This window comes from Coturnix japonica, chromosome 1 (genome assembly GCF_001577835.2).
Source record: "Coturnix japonica isolate 7356 chromosome 1, Coturnix japonica 2.1, whole genome shotgun sequence".
NCBI classification, from domain to species: Eukaryota; Metazoa; Chordata; class Aves; order Galliformes; family Phasianidae; genus Coturnix; species Coturnix japonica.
The window spans coordinates 156,691,872-156,710,431 of record NC_029516.1 but is presented as its reverse complement, the minus strand read 5'-3'; the positions used below and the strand labels follow the sequence as shown (position 1 = coordinate 156,710,431).

Below are 18,560 nucleotides of genomic sequence, written 5' to 3'. Positions count from 1 at the left end.
GGTGCAGAAGCAAAGAGGAATTTAATCACCTGCCTTCCCTTGGTGAAAGTTAGGTGGTCTTAATGCTTCTTAAGTTTTGACTCACTGAAAACAGCATTGTATCCAGCAAAAGGTGAAACATGGGGAAGAGGAACTGCATGGGTAGGTAAGCGTATGCAGCCAAATGCAGAATTTGGGTACTCATACTGTTAAGACAATCATCGTAGAAAGTGGGGGAGTTCAAAGAGAACTACAAGAAAATTTTCTTTACAGAGGAAGAGATCAAATATAGAGCAGGGGTAGGTCTGGGACTTTTCAATGGGTGGAGGAAGCCTCTTGAGATAAAATCTGTTGTCCTGTTTCCTGTCCTTTTCCACTGCCTAAAGACTCATGGCAAGAAGCAATATCAAGTGTGGAACGTAGCCTTAGTAAGTATTATTTTAGCAGCACCAAAATCATTTTAGCAAATCCCATCACAGCCCAGGGGACAACCAGTTTCCTTGCTTATTTCTTACTCCTTCTGTGCCTTGCCTCATTCTAAACATGACACTTGGACTAAAGAAAACATTCCTGTTACCTGCTCTGAAAAATCACACTGACATCCTTCCCTTCAGCCTTCATCACCTCAGTGTGGCACAGGGCGTAAGTCATCTGTTCAAATGCAAGTGTCAAGCTCAAAAAAATGCTCTTGGGACCCCAGTAACTGTAGTGACTGGATTTCCACTGACTGTAACAGGCAAGCTGTGCTCCAGGACTCACTAATGCTTCCCATAAGCCTTGTGGATGCATAGTCAGAGGCTTATAGACAGACCTATAATGTGCTACAGAAAAACAGCAGGCACTGCAAGTGTCTCATGTCCTGCCATAGCAGGACTCTTTGGCAAGTATTTCAGAGTGAATGAGTCTCTCTATTGCATCTAGACTCCTAACTCTATCCCTGTCCAAAACTGGTGTGTATTTTTCCTTGGGACAGTGCCCAATCTGAAGAGTTAGTGTTTTCCACACAAAAAATGCCTGCTTGGTAAACTTCCAAGAAGTTCTATTTTTGATTCAATGAAGAATGGCAGCTTTCCATGAAACTTAATTTTCTTTCTTCCTTTCTTCAGCCCCCCACTCCTCCCAAAACCAAGATTGCTCAAAAATCCATAATTTTTCATTTGGAAATGCTGCCAGGGAGCCTCATGGATGTCAGAGTTCAATTGTCTTGGTCTGCAGGAGGTTGGATGTTTTTTGTAGTCATCCTTTCAAACTTGAAAAACTACAGTAGTTCTTTTCTTTACTTTCTCATTGCACGGCTTTCCCTCCTCTCGAAGAGAGGGCAGCAGAGGTTCTGCTGTAGAGCTCCGAGAACTGTGGTGCTTTAACACTCTGCTTCTGCTCCCCAGCCCATAAGGTAAATTGCCACCATGAAGGATTAGGAGTGGAGCCTCAGCTGTTAAGCAGCTACTGGAACTCACTCCATGTCAGGGTAAAGATCTGCTGATGTGTGACTGCCTGAGAGCTGGAGATACACAAAAATCTTGCCGGAAGCCTTTTATCCTCCTGCATCCAAAGATTGCTTACTTGGGTATGCAAGTTGTTCCATAGTTTGCAAACCACGTCCAGAATAGCTGAAATTTTTCTGGACCATGCCATCACCCTACTGATGATCACTCCCACGTTTTGATTCATTTTCTGTCCCATTCTGCATCTCCAGAGTTCTCAGTGAGCAAGAACTGAGCGTCTTCCAAGTCATAACGATCCTCACTTGTTCACTCTCACAAACAGAATCCCTTTGGCCTGCAGCCAGGGCTGCAATAAGGGCCAGGCACATACAAGGGCAGCTTAAAAGCACCTCAGCTTTGGGAAATCCTGCTGGGCTGTAAAAAGCTGCCCACAAACCCAAATCAAGCGAGGCTTGTCTGATAATTCTTTGGCATAATCCCCAAACTTGCTGAACAGCTTTTCCATACAAAGTATTTCCAGGTGGGTTATTAGGGCCTCTATCCCTTCCATCTTGTATCCTCTTGTGGTTGGAAAAGGAATTCTTTAGAGCAGGCTATTTTTTTTAAAGGAAGACGAATATCCTCCTTTACGTTTCTGGTTCCTGTAAACCAGAAGGATACTTTGCAGGATGCAAACTCTTCCTGCTGCAGCTCACAGCTCTCACCTCCCCATAGTGCTTGCACAGGACTTTCATTTACAAAGATAATTTCACAAGGAGGCTGGTACTGGTTCAAGTAGCAGCGTGCACACTCAGTACTAGCACAAAGGTGCTATGCTCTGTTAAACTAGTTTTCTTTCCGTGTTTTTATAGCAGTATCACTGTAGCCACATTTGAGTCTGTGCTACTTTAATGGTACTGAAGTAGTTAAAAGGAAACAGCTGAGCTGCGCGTGTCCTGCAGCTCAGAGTCCTGTGGCTTAGGGCAGGAGGAGGCAAGGTCCTGGGCCTAAGCAGCCCTTCCATCTTTGAGTGGGCATGCTTATGCTGTTTCACTACAGCAGTGTTTCCACGTGTGTATGTACAATTCATCAGTAAAGCTGAGCCTTGCCAGGAGAACCTGGAGCCCTCCCTGCTGCTGTAACACAGCAAAGCTTTGGTTGCTTTCTGCCAGGGGAAGGCTGGTTTGCTGTCATCCCTGCAAGGAGAGAGGCAGGCAGGCAGCTTGCTGACCTGCTGTTATTTTTTCTCACTGCAACAATCTGTGTCTGCTGTGAATGGGATTATAGAAAATGACTCCCCAGCGTAAGGCTTGCAGATCTACAGATATCATAGGAGAGAAGCAGGGAAAGAAATTACAGAGTTTTCCTTTGGAAACCGTTAGTGCAACAAACTGGTTCTTTTGCTGCTTTGAGTCTATGGGGTCTGTGCCACCACAGAGCGTGAAGAGAGCTGGAGATGGAACACTGCAGAACTTGAAAAGGTTTCTGTGAGTTAAAACATGCTGTTTCACTTTGAGATACATCAGGATGGGATGATTTGAATGTACGTGGTGTGTCTGAAAAAAATAACCAGCTGTGGTGGTAAAATCCAACCAGGCAGCTAAAGATCTGTTTTGAAGCTGGTCTGCCAGCAAGGCCTTGCTCTCCAGGGAGGTCTAAATCACCGTGGGCTGAAGGACGCAGGAGGCAACCTGGATTTCTTTCCTGCCACTGCCTGAAAGAAGCCAGTTACGGGTCCCAGCTGCAGTGAGGCTGAGAAGGCCGCAGCGCAGACGCGGTGCCTTGGTGTGACTCAGGGCCTTCTCCACTCTGACTTCCTTCCAGCATCCCCTCCCTGGGCTGGAATCTCAACGCCTCCCACTCGGAGATCTTTGTGTTTTTTTTTCCCCAGCACAGCCCAGCCTGTTCCTGCTGGTGGCCACTCAGCTGTGCCGAGTGCTGCTGCTGCCACTCACACCTGGATCAGGCAGGGAGCAGCACTTCAACCCTGCTCAGGTGGGGAGACCTGGTGAGACACCCAATAGCTACCTGGGCTGTGAGGTGCTGAAACGAAAAGCAGCCTGGACAGCCCTGGTAAAGCCAGAGAGCTCTATGCTCAAGGGTGTCAACAAGAGCAAAGGCAGGAGGCGCTACAAAGACGTTATTTTCCCTCATAACGAACAGCAGAAAGCTCCACCCAAGTTTCACTTCTCATTCCCATTTTGTATCAAGAATCAACAAACAAACAAAAATCAACACTTGCTCCTGTGCATTGCCGTCGCCGCCATGTGATCTGGGCATGTGATGATGTTGTTGATAACTTGGTTCTTTTGCAGAATCGGATTCATAGCTGCTGTAGGAGCCTGCGCAACTTGTCGGAGCAATTCTCTCCCCTGGCAAGTCACACAAGCTGCAGAGCTGCTCCCTGCCCCAGGCTGCCCTGCGGATCTCTGCCTCCCCCTGCAAGGATGACTCTTCCTCGCCATCCTTTTGCAAAGCACCAGCTGTACTCGTTTTTAGGGGAGGAATTCCTCATAGCTGCAGTGTGGAACACTGTGCGACACCTCAGTGATGAGACAGTAGGTTTTTGTCCAGTCTTTCCTCCCACTGGAAGTAAATAAAAAGGGAAGGATGAGTTTCATTAGGAAAAAAAAAAAAACCAAAAAGAAAAAAGGCTGTGCTTGCCAGCCTGCAGTGCACTGTGTGTGTTTGGTTTCCGCTCACTCTGCAGAGATCTGCCTGTGCAGATCTGTTTAGTCATGTTGCACGGACTGGATGGGGCTGTTTGGCAGTGCTGGTTCCCAGCTCCCTCAACAAGCAGATGTTAGCCATAATTAGGAGCCATCCCATCAGAACCTCCCTCCCACCAGCGCTCTTGAGTCTGAACAGGGTTGGCAGCCAGGAGCTCCCAGGGGGGAAGGGGTGCACAGAGCTTTGTAAGAAGGCAGGTTACAGCAATGCAACCTTGTACTCAAAGACAAGAAACAGCTGTGGTCCTGCTTCCCCAGGGCAGGCACCAAGCTTGCCAGAATTCAAGAAGCGTTTGGTCAGTGCTCTCAAATCTATGTGATTTTTGGGTGGTCCTGTTTGGAGCCAGGAGCTGGACTCGATGATCCTTGTGGGTCCCATCCAACTTGGGATATTCTGTGATTAAACTTGTGGTGTCTTTCTATGACCAGTCAGCTTCTCAGATCTCAGTAGTTCCAGTGAAAAAAATAGGGGAACTCTTTCTTGATTGAGTGCCCTTCTTTTCACAAGAGAAGGGACAAGCCTTTGAGATCCCTTTGTGATCCTATGCTATTAGAGTTGGCCTGGGACCAGGCCAGCACCTGATCTCTGTTAGGTATTTACAATCCTGGAGCCCAGCCACATCCTCACGGTTGCACAGCAGCATGAATGGAAGCAGTGCTGCGCTGTTTGTCCTCAGCACGTGGACAAGGAAGCATAGGAAACATGGCAGGCATCGATCACCACCTGTGGGGGTTACTAAGGGCAGCAGATAAAAGGTAGTGTGAACACTGCTGATCTCCCCATTGTGCTCCAAATCCACACGTGCTCCGAAGAGATGCAACACACACCCTTCCTGGGATTTGATTTTAATTACAAACGAACTTTTTGTTCACGGGAGTAGATGCCAATCCTTCTTAAGGGGCTTAACTGCTCATGCAGTTGATCCTAGCAGCCTGGGGTGGCCTCTCTGCTCTCTCTCTGTTAGCTCACTAGGTGCTTGTACATGCACACAGCACCACACTTCACAGACAGTCTGTTGGTTTTTTTCAGCAGTAAGGGTGTAACAGTTGTACAGATATTGTGATCTTTATCTCTCCGGTGCTGGGAATGTGCCCATGCCTATCCAAAGCAACTCTGCAGAAAGCAAATGCCCACCAGGTTCATATAATAAGAATGCAAACTATTGATGAAAATCAGAGCTGATACTTTAAGAAGCCACGTGACTCTTAATGGCAGTTTGAACTCTTAGAGCCAGCACATTTCAGGCTTCTTATTTCTGTGCTTAGAGAGGGCTTGGGGTGCCTTCTCTGTGTGCATCACACAGACTATTTCTAGATTGCCTAGTTTGGTTGTGTTTTGGTCCATACTTTGCTCATGGCCTCCATGAGGACCCAGTTGATTCTCTGTGTTCTGGACTCACTCCTGTGGCATATTTGCTTGCAAATCCTCTCCTAAGGATCTGTTTTACATCTGACCTCTCGTGCCTGTGACAGAGCACAGCTTTCCTGCACCGTTGGTTTCTTTTTGCTGAACAGGAGCCTGCTAATTTTTTAGATTTTATTCCTGTGTTTGGAGAAAGTCCAGTTTGCCAGATCAGCAGCATAGAGATGCTGATCTCCTGTATGTCGCTCAATAATTCTCCAGGTAGGGTATGTTGTATTGAGGGGCAGTCAGTATCGTTCCATCATTTTCTTGAATCAAAACAGCTTCTTGTTCCCCACTGAAAATGATTCTCTGTCCTTAACAACTATCTGTCTTCTCCAAAGCCTTCCTTTTCCTTAGAGATGCCAGCAGGAAACATGTCTGTGATGGCAGATATGAATATGAATAATAGGCCTCTATTTAAGTGTTTTCTGCTTTTCACATTTCAACACTAACAAAAACAAACCAAACAAACAAAACAAACCCTAAGATACTGTGAGAAGGTGTGTCATTCTCTGAGAACGTGTGTTAAAAGATATTTTCAAGTTTTTCTTTCTCTTTGTGCCAGTGCTCTCAGGCAGGAGGTTTTTTCTTCTCCGGCTGTGGGAGGGTGAGCACACAGGCACCTGTTCTCTTTTTAGCCTGCAAGGCTGCTGGACCAGGGATTGCCTTCATGTTTGTACAGCTACTGAGGGCAGAACTCTGAACCACTCTGCAAAACCCAGTCCAGTTGATTTCATTCTCTCAAAGCAACGTCTGCTCTCTAAAAGAGGAACGTTTTTTCCACTCTCAGATCTCTCCTCTTTCCTCATGAAAAGCTACACAGGCTCCTGAACTAGCAAAAGGAGAACCTGAGGTGTTCCTCAGTCATTATCATGACCATCCCAAAGCTGTTAGCAGAGGCTGCAGTTTCACTAGCCCCAAGCTTTGCCAGGCAGTGAGGGCTGCTGCTTCAGAGACAAGCTTCTAGAGGCTAAACAGTAGGGCTGTTGCAATAGCTCTGTTGATCAAATACAATTTCTGTTCACAGTGTAGAGCCAAAAACAGTTTTTGATTGTAGCCTTGAGGGGTATTTCTTGGCTTGCATTCAATGTTTTAAGCAATGCGCAGTTCTACAAGTCATTACCAATGTTTGAAATCTCTTCATTATTATTATTATCCTCAGATGCATGGAATGAAGACTATTTACCTTCCCCCTACAGTTCATTATGATTATTAAACCATAAGAATGAGGTTGTGCGTATGAGAGTTGGATATATCAGGCCCGTTCTGGCTCTGTCGACATTATTTCTCGAAGAGTGTATATTCAGAAAAATGGCCACGTTTTACTTATATCATTTTACTCTATTAACTCTATTTTCTCTATTTGTATACAAAGAACTCACAGTGCCATGACTGTCGAACACGAGCCCCTTCATTAATAATGTTGCCTTATGCCTTTAGATTCCATTGTCTCATATAATCTCTGCTCACTGTCTCACCTACCTTTCCCTCTTAATTTTCCCTCTGTGATCTCCTTTAAAATGGGTCCTCAGAACACCTTGTTGGAATAAGGGCCCACTGAACCCCTACAGCAGATGGAGTGGCATAAGGACTTGCACATGTACCCACACTATATCCCACAGCAGTGGTTTCCAGGCTGGCAGGCACAAACTGGTGTCACCACACACAGCTGCACCATGGCCTGCAGAGGTGCTAACAAGAGTAGGCTGGGCAGTATATCTGTGTTAACACCAGATTACAAGGCAGCAGAAAGGTCAAAGCTTGTTCAGCCAGGCCTTGACCAAGCTGGTGATGCTGATCCAGGGGCAGCTAAAGCTTTGCAGTTCACCTGGTGCAGTGGAGATAGGTCTTGAAGGCCCTCATGGCTTTTTAGCTCAATGCTTGGACACTTATTGGAAAACAAATTCATAGAATCACAGTACGACCGAGGTGGGAAGGCACCTCTGGAGGTCATCTTGTCCAACCTCTGCTCCAGCAGGGACACCCAGAGCAGGGTGCCCAGAGCCACATCCAGGCAGCTTTGAAAGATCTCCAAGGAGGAAACTCCACAGCCTCTGGGCAGCCTGTGCCAGTGCTCCATCACCTGCACAGCTCAGAAATGCTCCTGGTGTTCCTGGTAGAACCTCCTGTGTGCTGGTTTGTGCCTCTGGTCCTGGCACTGAGCTCCACTGACAGAGTCACTGTGACACCACATTGCAGTCTATATGAGTAGGGATCACCTCATGACTTTCTCATGTAGCACCTATAAAAAATGGGGTTTTAGTCTAGACACGCATCCCTCATACTTACTATGCAATAAATAGGCATAATGATAATGGATAAACTGGGAAGCCAGCTCTTCATGGAAACAGTACCTAATATGGGAATGTTTCGTAACTCCTCAGGATTCCTGTACTCCTTTCTGCTTAGCTCTGAGCACTTGAAAATGTGTTCACTGCAAGATGGTCTGTGTTAGGAATAATGACGTTTGTGTTCATTCAGTTTCAGAAATATCTAAGTGGCAGCCCTACTGAGATGAAGCAAAGAACGTTTCCATATCTTATGGTGCTTACACTGTGCTGTTGGTTGGTGGCTGGTAAAATTTCAGTTAATGTATTTAATGCCACGTGGCTGATGGCAAATGCAATTTAATTCCTCTTGATAGAAACCTTATCAATAAAAATCTACTGTGATATCCTAGTTATGCTTCAGTAGTGAAAGAGAGAGAGGAGTTAACTTACAGGTCTGTAGAAATACAGATGGCTTTTGTTAGTAATGTAACCAGGTGTCTTGTCAAAAGGATTCTACTAACGAGGTTAATGAAATACTATTATTATTGCTACTTCCAAGGAGTCAATACTCATAACTAAGACTGCTGTGCTGGCCTCTGAACAAAACATGCGTGCTCTGAGGATTTCTGACTATAAGAAATAACAGGTAGATATGGGCAGGAGAGTGGCACCAGAAGCAGGTAGAGCCAAATGTAACATTTACATGCTCACTTGAGCTTCTCCTAATAGCATTTGCATTTTGACCTATCCGCTGCTTTAAAAAATCCAATACTCAAGGTCTTCTCTGTAGGTAGGTCAGGACTGAGTTGCCTTTTAATCAGAAGCAGATGTTCAGATACCAGTAAGACAGTGTAAAGCTTCATGTACATATAAAATCTTGTCAGTTCCCAGCAGTGGGATCTTGAAGCGTTCATTCAGCCTAGTACATGTAGCAGCTCCCATCAGCCCTTAGTCACCTTGCCAGCTGAAAATGCAGGACATGTAGGTACTGTGGCTGCTCTGCAGCTTCCTCCGTGATGCTGATTTTGCCATCCCTTTTTTCTCTTTATTCTGTCTTAGCGGGACCATCACAGTCAGCTACCACAGCACTGCTGCTACAGAGAGCTCTCCTGGGACATGGAGCAGAGGCTGTGGGGCTGCCATCGGTATGGGCCAGGTTTGGGGTGATGACACGCAGGCATCCAGGCTGCTGGGGTGCCCTTGGGAAGCCCTAAGGCAGCACGACTGTGCCATGTTATTCACTTTGAGGTTTGAGTCTGGCCCTGGAGGCATAGTGAGAGCAGTACTGGGACAGCATACAAGTGCTCTCAATTCAGTATGAAATTCAGAAATCAAAAGCAAAGCTCTTCATCAAGGAAACAGCAGTTAGTGGGCACGTGCTTAAAACTGTACAGATGGAAGTAACCCAAGATGCATCCAACCAGACAAAACCAGTTGTGTATAAACATTTCTTAAAATTAAGTCCAAAATAGTGGTAACATTGACTATTTTTTTGTCCTTTCCATCAGTATTGGATAGTTTAATGCTGGTGGTGGCTCTGGCTATGCCCATGGTGCTTCGGGGTGTAGGGCCCCCCATATTGTACTAGCACTCCTGTCAGTCAGGTAGCTGTTTCTGCAGTCTCTACCAGATGCATCAAGACAAGCCATTTAAGAAAGAACAGCCATTTAAAAACCACGTGTCTTCATTTTTCTCTCTACTCATGAGGGTTGGCACTGTAAGGCCGCAGCATTGCACAGGGATGTCTTGTCAGAAGTCAGTGCTGCCACAATGAGTTTACTCTGCAAATAGGTTCCGTTCTCCCAAGTGAGGGAACTTGGCAGGGACCATCCAGAGGATGCACAGAGCTAGCAAAAATAACAAAGCTTGGAGCGTGGAGTTGCTGATCCCTGGCTAGGGATACCCAAGAGCTGAAAAGAGCAATTGCTTCAGACAGCCAGAGGATGCATCACTGTCCCTCTGCCAGCAGAAGGCTGAAGTGCCTATGGAGTGCTGTGCATGGGCAGTCTGTGGTGGAAGTGGTAATAAAGTCATTACAGCCAGGAACCTCAAGTGAACAGAAGCTGCTGCAGTGAGGCACGGTATGAGTGAGCTGCCGACAAGCAGCAATCTCTGACACTGCTGCAATTGCCTCGTGCCCCGGGATATCTCTTCTTCTGCCATTTACCTCTGAGTGAAGCCACTGGACTGTCAACACTTGTGGCGAGATCATGTTCACAGGGCTATGAGCCGTGTTTCCCAGGTTGTTGGAGGAGAGCACAACATGCTGCTTCTGGCAGCAGGAAGGGAAGCAACGTGCAGGAGGGGCTCAGATTTCTTAACCTTTACTGTTAGTTTCTTGGCAGCCATCAGCTTATTAAACCAGCAGAGGAAAACCTTGCTTGATTTTTTCCCCCTATGCATGGATAATGATACCCATTTTAAATTACCCTCCTTAGGTGAAAGAGTGTGCCAAGAAAAAAAAAAAGTAGTGGAAGAACGGGAGGCAAAGAAAGCAGCATTCAGTAGGGCTGCTTTGCCTTGCCTTGCTACCCCTGCTTCGTTAGACTCAACCTCACCTTTGGTTTCTCAGGTTTCAAAGGCAGCTTTTATGAGCTCCCCAGTTTCCCCAGGCTGCTGTAGGGCCGGCAGAATCTTCCTCATGCTTCTCACCTGTGTCTCAATGTCTTCCTTAGCATACAGCCCAGAGATGCTATTCTGGAGATCCCATGGTGTTTCTTGCAGGCAGCCTTGAATGGGACAGGTGATCGTCCCCACCTCTTATAGTGCCAACACGCTCTTGGCCCGTACAAGGTGTGACCCATCGTTTGTAGCATCACGAGCAGGAGCAGAGGCTTTTTTTGCAGCACTCACGGTAGTACAGTGAGCAAGCAGTTTCAAAATCCAATTTCATAGACATAAAGATTACATTAATCTCTTTTAATAGCTAAACAATTCAGTTTTCAAGATAGGACAAAGCAAGGGATATCCTTGACAAAACTGGTGCTTCAAAGCTGCCTGCATCTGATTTAGACTCCTAACTCCTAAGCACAAACGGTAGAACCGATGGTATCTCTTCAGAGAGTAGCACTGCAAAACTTGTGTTTAATCTCCCCTTTTTATAACTCACTGTAGCTGTCTGGGCTTGCCTGTTGGGAAGCAAATGTGGATTGACTTTGCCTTCAAATACCATATGAGGAAATTCACTCAGCTCTCACCAACTGATCTCCGGGGCCTGTGGAATGATAAAAGCTTAAGTTATCAAAGTATCTGTAAACTGCCTTCTGATTTCTAGCTTGAGCACCTCCCTGAATCTGGACCCTTTGATTTAAGGTGGCTGCTTTCTTTCACTGTGTCTCAACAGGCAGAAAAGGGCATAGCTTTAATTCCTGTTGGCTCAGTTGCATTAACTCAGCGTGATAGAAAATCCCTCTTCAACTCCAGGAAGGCAGAACTGAATCGAATCTGCATTAGAAGCGTCTACCTGTGCAGTAACAGCCTTGTCAATGGCAGGGATATTTCTATACGTCCAGAGACACCAGTGTCAGTGTGACTGTTGATGCTGTTTGGATCAGAGAACCAGCATCAGCTGTCGTAGGGAAGACCCTGCTTTTTGACCTACACTGCATGATGTGAGGTTTTTCAGGTTTTAAGATGCGTGTGTATCCATTTTAGGCTGTTTTCCAGCATTTTTGCTGTGATTTAGGGCTCTGACAAATGAGCTCCAGCAAATCACACCAAGGTGACTGAAGGCGACCGGCCCAGCTGTTTATTACTGCTCTGCTGGCACAGATGACTGTCCCTGCAGCAGTTGGCAGGAGATAACATACATCCAGGGCAGAGCTGCTCCAAATTGTGTTTTAGTTGAAATCTCCAAGGAGGTGGGGTTAAACCGTACAGAAGACTGTGAATTAGAGATACTGAGATGTCGTTCATGGTGCTTTGTGCCCATCGAGATGAGTGTTGGTGCCATGTCCTTACAGCATCGGTGCTGTGTTTTTGTCCCCGCTGTGCACCAGAACTGCAGATCCTTCCAGGAGGCGATGCAGGGATTCCAGCCAGCCATGTGATCTCCTCATTCACCTGGCAGGAGAGTGGAGATAAAACATGGGGAATAAACTGGGAAAAGGACTGGGCTTTAAGTACGCAACATGGCTTTCCCCTCCCATTACCACCTAAACAGTAAGCTAGTCCAGGCTACCTTGTTTATACTGAGGAACATTTAATACCTCTTAGCATTTGTGTTTGCCTTGAAGCTACAGGCAGCTCTGTCCTGCAGTGCGCTAAATATTTGTGCAGTAAGTACTAACAGATGTTTGAAGATCTGCTTTGAAGCACATCTTTACCCGCTAGATTCTTTCCCAAGACTCTTCAGGAATAGCGTACATCAATATATTCCAAGCAAAGCCTTGACAGGCAGGGAGAGAGGAAATACATAGGAGTAGGCAGTAGTGGAGCAGGAATACACACATCTCCTCTGCATAAATCCTTCACAGCAGCAGCTGGGATGTCAGAGTTTTCATAAACAATTCATCTGCCAGGTCTCATTCCTATAAATTCCTCTGCCACATGCAGGGCTTCTAGGCTTGGTTTGACTCACTGGCTGGATCCTCGTCACCCCCAGGAGCTATCGTCTGCACCCTAAATAATATCCCTAAAAGTCTAAAATCCCAGAGCGAGTAGAGAAGGTGAAAGTGGACCGGTGTGCACAGATGGCACTCTCATGCATATTTCACTTGTGTCAGCCGCTCACAGCTTTCACAAGGCAGACACGAGTAGCATGAAATAACGTGACTCTCAGACCCGGTTATAATGAATGGGGAAGGTTCTGCCCCAGGCAGCTCCCAGCTCGTGCTGGGATGCAGCAGAAACCCCGAGAGGGGAAAGGTGGTGTGGTAGCAGCAAAACCCGCCAGGCTCTGCAGTGATCGCTGCCTGGGAGGTTGCAGCAAGGCCTCACAAATGACTTTAACCACTGGTTTATAGCTTTGCTTTTGCTTCTACTTTTCCCACATTTCTGGGGAGAAGAGGGTGTGTCGGGATGTTCAGGTGTTAGACAAGCTGCAGGCAGCTTTCTGCTTTGCCAGTGAATCCCTTGGTAGGCTCTCGGCCTTTTTCCCTTATTCACTAAGAAAAGCACTTCTGTACCGTAGGGAACACAAGATTAATACATAAGAGGCTGGGAGGCATTCAGATATGGCACTGGGGAAAGCCATATAAGGTCTCAAGTGGGTCTGCTCTGAGGTATCTTTTGACTGTATACTTTGGACAGCAAGGAGGATCCTTTAGAGTACTAACAATAGCCAACTCAAATCATAGAATCATAGAATCACAGAATTACCCAGGTTGGAAAAGACCTTGAAGATCATCAAGTCCAACCGCAGCCTAACCAGTACCCTAACTCTAAAAACCCTACACTAAATCATATCCCTGAGGATATGATGCAGAGTGATGTTTGGCCAAGCTGTATGGAGAGCTAATGGGCTGCCCTAAAGCTCTCTAATGTACTCTGTAGGACACTTTGACTTCCCCTGTCTTCATTTACTCACCTCTCATATTCTTCTCTGAACTCCTGCATGCTGCTGCACTGCATTGTTTTGTTGTGTTCCACTCCATCATTTCAAAATTGGTTGCATATTTGTTTCAAGGCATGGCAAAAGCTTTAGGGACTGCAGGAGAGAGATGCTGTATCTTTGCTGTGACGACAGACATGCTGCGGCCTTGAATTCACTGCCTTGTATCACCACGGTGTAATGGAGAAACTGTGACTCTTCATCTCCCCTGTGTTCTAAAATAGCAAGAGATAAACAGGAAGATGGGGAGACACGTTCTGCTTCATATTGTTTGGTTCTCCAGTCAGCTCAGCCTCTGATATTAATAACTTCCTGTTTTGTTTTAAGCCTTCTGTCAAGTGAGGAGCCTTCGTTTCAGCCTGAACTCCGGCACCCAAACAGCCAGTGTGTTTCCAGGCTCTGGGCAACAAATTCCAGTTTTCTGCTTATCTCTAGGCCAGGATTTTAGAACTGAAAGTCAAACTGATGAAAATTGGGTGCCTGAACCACCTGTGAGTTGCCAAAATACAAATGTCCTGGTGGTGTCACAAACACAAATACAAATACAAATACAAATACAAATACAAATACAAATACAAATACAAATACAAATACAAATACAAATACAAATACAAGTGTCTTGCAGGTGGACGCCTGCAGACCCTGTAAGTAGTCACGGGACTTGAAAGGGCAGCGCCTACAGATCTGTCCAGTTTGGTGTAGGATCAAACAAGGATCCTAACCTAAAAGTCTGGACCTCCGTTCATTTCTGAAGATGTGTTCAGAAATGAGAAACAGAAAAGAGAATCTGGAAGAACGTGCCTAATATCGCTTGTGTGCAGTGCTAGTGAAATGTGCGCTCGTCATTTGCGTCATTTTTCAGCTGCCTAAACTAGTAAGAATCTTTGTTTTCCAGGATTCTGGTGAACTTTTGCTGTGAACCATTTCCTGTGGATAACGTGCAGGAGAAGCAGAGACCCCCAGCACGCCTGATTCATGTGTTCTGCCCACAATTGCTACGCTGTGCAACCAGGAACTGACTCCAGACTGCGGTGTGTGCTGGGATAGCTTGAACACAGCAATTCTAGGAGGGTTAAAAATTAAACCAGCAATCAAGATCTAAAGCAACACTGGGTTTAAAAGACTGATGAGGATCAGCTGTGAGTTAATTCATTAGATGCAGTTAATATTGCTAGAAGAGCTTGGCAAAAGAAAACATGAAGCAACTGAAAAGAAACGTCCTTAAGGTGAATATTAAAGTTTTTGCATCTAGCAAAGAAGCGAAAAGCTGAATACAGAAGAGAAAGCACTGGTTCCCATTGAGTGGTTACAGAGGAAACAATCGTACTACTACAGAGATTTGACTAGAGAATGAATCTCACGACTGGCTTATTTCTCCTTCCGGACCGGTGAGAAACCCAATCTAGCTACAACGTCTGTTCAGACTTGCAGGTAGGAGGCTCTGTTCCATGCTGAAGCGCTGGGTTTATGTAGCAGTGGTCATTTCCAGTTTTCTTGAATCCCATTGTCTGTTCAGCACCCACTTAGGAGCAAGGAAGGAACTTCTTCATCTGTGTATCTGGTGTCACCTATACAATGCAGCCATGGGCTCTCCTGATAGCACCACTGCCAGTGGCCCTGCTTTGCAGCAGTGGGATCTGCAGGAGCAGGAGCATCATACCCCTGTGCTGGAGCTCAGCCAGGCTGCCTGCAGGCATCACACACCGGGGCAGTGGCTGCTTGTCCCCCTCAGGAGCTGGGCAATGGTGTCACCTGCACACAGAGCACTCAGCACTGCTCACACTAGACGTTTTCATAACTGGGATGAAGAAACAGATGCCTTTTCTTGCTCTAGAGAGATTATTTCTTCTGTTTCAATGGCCCGAGATTGTTTGCTTGGCTTAGCTTGTGTTTTCACCATATGCAACTGACCTTAACAACTTCATTTGAGGCTGCTATTCATTTGGGGCCAATATGAAACATTTTTGGCTTTTCTTTTTCATTTTTCTGGCCCATACATGTTGCTAATCTATCCCCTTGTCCACATACTCTTTCTTCTCTAACATTTCAGGTCTCCTGCCTTGTAATATTTCAAATCCTTGACTGCTTGCTGCTGCACATGGAGTATTGGTTACCTTCCATCATCAGTCTGGCTGCAAGGACTTCCTGTGCTTGACAAGTCCATTACTTCGTCAAGGTGAATGTTCAGTCGAGTCTGTCTGGAGGACCAATGTGTGTCTGATGCCAGCTGGTTTCTCACCAGACACACAGTTTCACCAGGCACAGAATAATATGAGGAGGAAAAACTGGGATTTTCAGGGGCTTTTTTCCCCACTCCTTTTTTGAGGTTGATGTTGCTCCAGTTTATCCCAGTAGGGGGTAGTTGGCTAACTTTCTAAATGCAGCCATCTTTTATATGGAAAGCAAGCCCATCTGATGAAATGCCGTTGTCCTTTATATGTGGTTTTCCCTGCCTTTAGGAACCCTAAAAGAGACTAGATAGCTTGGAAGCTGCGGCACTAACACTGCTTTCAGATCGTCTATTGTGTATCATCAAGGAAGCACAGTAAAACCCAAATAAATTAAAAGAATTTCATTGCAGTTCCTGAGGGAGAGCAGGATGCTTTACTTGTGAGTTGCAAGTCAGGTCAGGAGGGCTGGATCTCCACGGAGAAATTGCTGACACAGGCCCAGAAATGTCATTAGTAAGGTAAGAAAAAGCATCCAAACTTCTCTTAATAGCCCTCTGTGGATACTTTATAGGAAGTGGCAGCCAGACAACAATAGGTATTAAGAAATTGGCAAATAACAGCAAACAGCACAAAGTAAACAGCACAGAGAAAACTCTGTGTGCTTTCTGAGAAGGTAAGGAAACTGCGTCACAATGCTGAGTGCTTCAGAAGAGAGAATTCTCATAACTTCCATAGCCAAATATCGCTTGGGACCGGGGCGTGAATGACTCCTCTGTGCTACTGCTGAGGGAGTGTTGCAACTTCTTGGCAGGTTACAGAAAATAGGAGGTTGGCCAGCATCATTATCTGGTGGTACAGGAACATTTGTTTCTCCGGCCACATGTGGCTGCGTCTGACCATCTTGGGTATCCAAGCAGGGAGTTCAAAGTTAAACTCTGCAGGCTTGGTTTTTAAAGGGACGAATTTCCAGTAAGTGTGAACTTTGTTTCTAAAAGGAGAGAAACCCTTGTTTACTCTTCTAGGAATTCATATTTCTGGCATATTGTAGCAGAAATAATAAACAAAAACATATTACAAGGGTGAGGTGAATCCAGGGAGCATGGCAGCTACTGCCAGACCAGCATCTGCAGCCAAACCAGCCCCTGGTGCAGCTCCATGCTGTTAAAGAATGATGGAGATTTTCCTGTGTCCCACCATTCCTGACTAGGAAAGAATGTGTTGCAGTCCCTGTGTATTGAGCTATTTCAGACCAGCTTTGTACAAGAGTGGAAGAAGGGCAATCACTTTTCTCCCCGTGGAAAGGTAGAGGCAGGGGAGCAGGCTGCCAGACCTCTGGACAAGCAAGGGTCTCCGTCAGGGCATTTCCTAGCAGGAGGCAAGGAGATCATGTGTTCTCCTGTCATTTATTCCCTGATGAGTATTTGCTTCCTCCAGGCCCAGGGCCAGGAGGGCCAGCACAGGGAACACGTCCTGGTGCATAGCCAGGGACGTAGCAGTGTCCTGCTGAGAGCAGTGGCCCAGTGCCTGGCACACGGCATCCAGCCCTCCCCTGGAGACTAGTGTTTGCTAAGGGACGCAACGTAACCTTAGCATTGAAAATAGCTGGGTCAGTGGCCAGTGAAGATTAATGGCATCATTAACATCCCCAGTTTATTTATAGGTTTAAAGAAGTCTCCAACCTGTAAACAAAGGAGAGTTATGCTGCGTAATGCAGAGAACCACAGGTTTACCTCCTTCCCACTCCTCTTATTTCATCCTGGTTGTTGAGATCCTGGGGCAGGACCGGCTCATTGCAAACTTACATTATAAACCTTCTCAATGAGGGCGATATGCACTGTTGGGTTGTTTTTTCCCATGAATGCTATATTTGTCCGGTCTCCACTCAGCTCTTTCTGTGCTTTGTCCTGTGGCCCCTGTTATGGAAAATTCTCTTTTTGAAGAATTTGTTGGGTGGTCATCACAGGAATTAGTGATTTTCTGTCTTGAGCTTTAAGCTGTAAGTTCTGTGTGAGGAGGACTGAGCATCTTGCATCTGTGGAGAGCACTTACGCCGTGCATGGCCACAGGGAAGCATGCAGATGTTATTAACGATCCTGGGGTCTTCCTACAGGTACTCAGGGCCACTCAGTTCCCAGGTTCTTGAGGAACTTGAAGGACTGTCAAGAAAAGAAAAAGCACGTTGGCTCCAGAACAGCAGTTTTCATCCCGTGAGCTGCAGCCACACCACCTGGCCCATCTCCAGGAGCTCAGAAGGTAAGGTGGGAAGGAGGCCTGTTGGCTGCAGACAGCAGGGATCTGCTGCAGAGGTGTATGGGCAGAGGGGGAAAGAAAGATGTGAGAACAGACCCCTCCAGACACACGGTGCATCATGTTATGAAGATGTGTTTTGGAGGGCAACCACCGTTGGTTTTACTGTTTGTAACGTGATAATCTGAGTTGTGCTTCCATGTCTCGCCCTCCTTGGCCTTCTGTCTTCTAGGGGGTAAAATAAAGAATTGGCAGTGAACTGCTCAAATTGCTGTTGTCTCGTTTTCTGTGGGAAATTAGAGTGCTTCAGGGCAGAGGAAATGAGTGCGAAGTACCAAAAGTGACTGAAGGAAGGTTTCTCTACCATGGACACCACAGATGAAATCATGACCCTGGGATCCCCTCACCACCCAGACCCTGGTGGGTTTGAGGCATCTCAGTGCCTTGTGTTCCCCATCTCCTATTTCTCACTTGGGCTGTGAGCTCCAGCTCCTCTCCTTTCCCCCAGACAGGGCCCAGCCCTCTGCTGTGCTGGGGAGATCAGGGCCTGTGCTTCAGTTTCCTTCTCCGTTAAATGGGACCACGGTGCCGATTGATTTTCATACAGTCATCTGAAGGACAAAACCTAAGTGCAGTTATTCAGTCATCAAAAGACCGTGACTGGGAGTGTTTCCTTGTCTGATATGCATGAGATCCTGTGAAATTCAAAAGACTTCAAGGAAAAGGCAGGTCATATGCAGCATCTGAGTTAAAGGAGGAGAAGAGGTAATGTTTTGACTATACT

The 18,560-nt window shown here is 46.3% G+C and overlaps 1 long non-coding RNA gene across 5 annotated transcripts in view; it reads left to right on the top strand.

Moving 5' to 3' along the window:
• Positions 1-18,044, top strand: part of LOC107308251 — a 49,903-nt gene extending 31,859 nt beyond the window's left edge. For 4 of the 5 annotated variants that reach the window (XR_001552712.2, XR_001552710.2, XR_001552711.2 and 1 more), the window contains 2 exons: positions 14,254-14,789; positions 15,409-18,044. This is a non-coding gene — a long non-coding RNA (uncharacterized LOC107308251). The remainder of the gene's footprint in view (positions 1-14,253; positions 14,790-15,408) is intronic. The other variant, XR_001552714.2, reaches the window with a different exon arrangement.
• Positions 18,045-18,560: the final 516 nt, after the last annotated feature.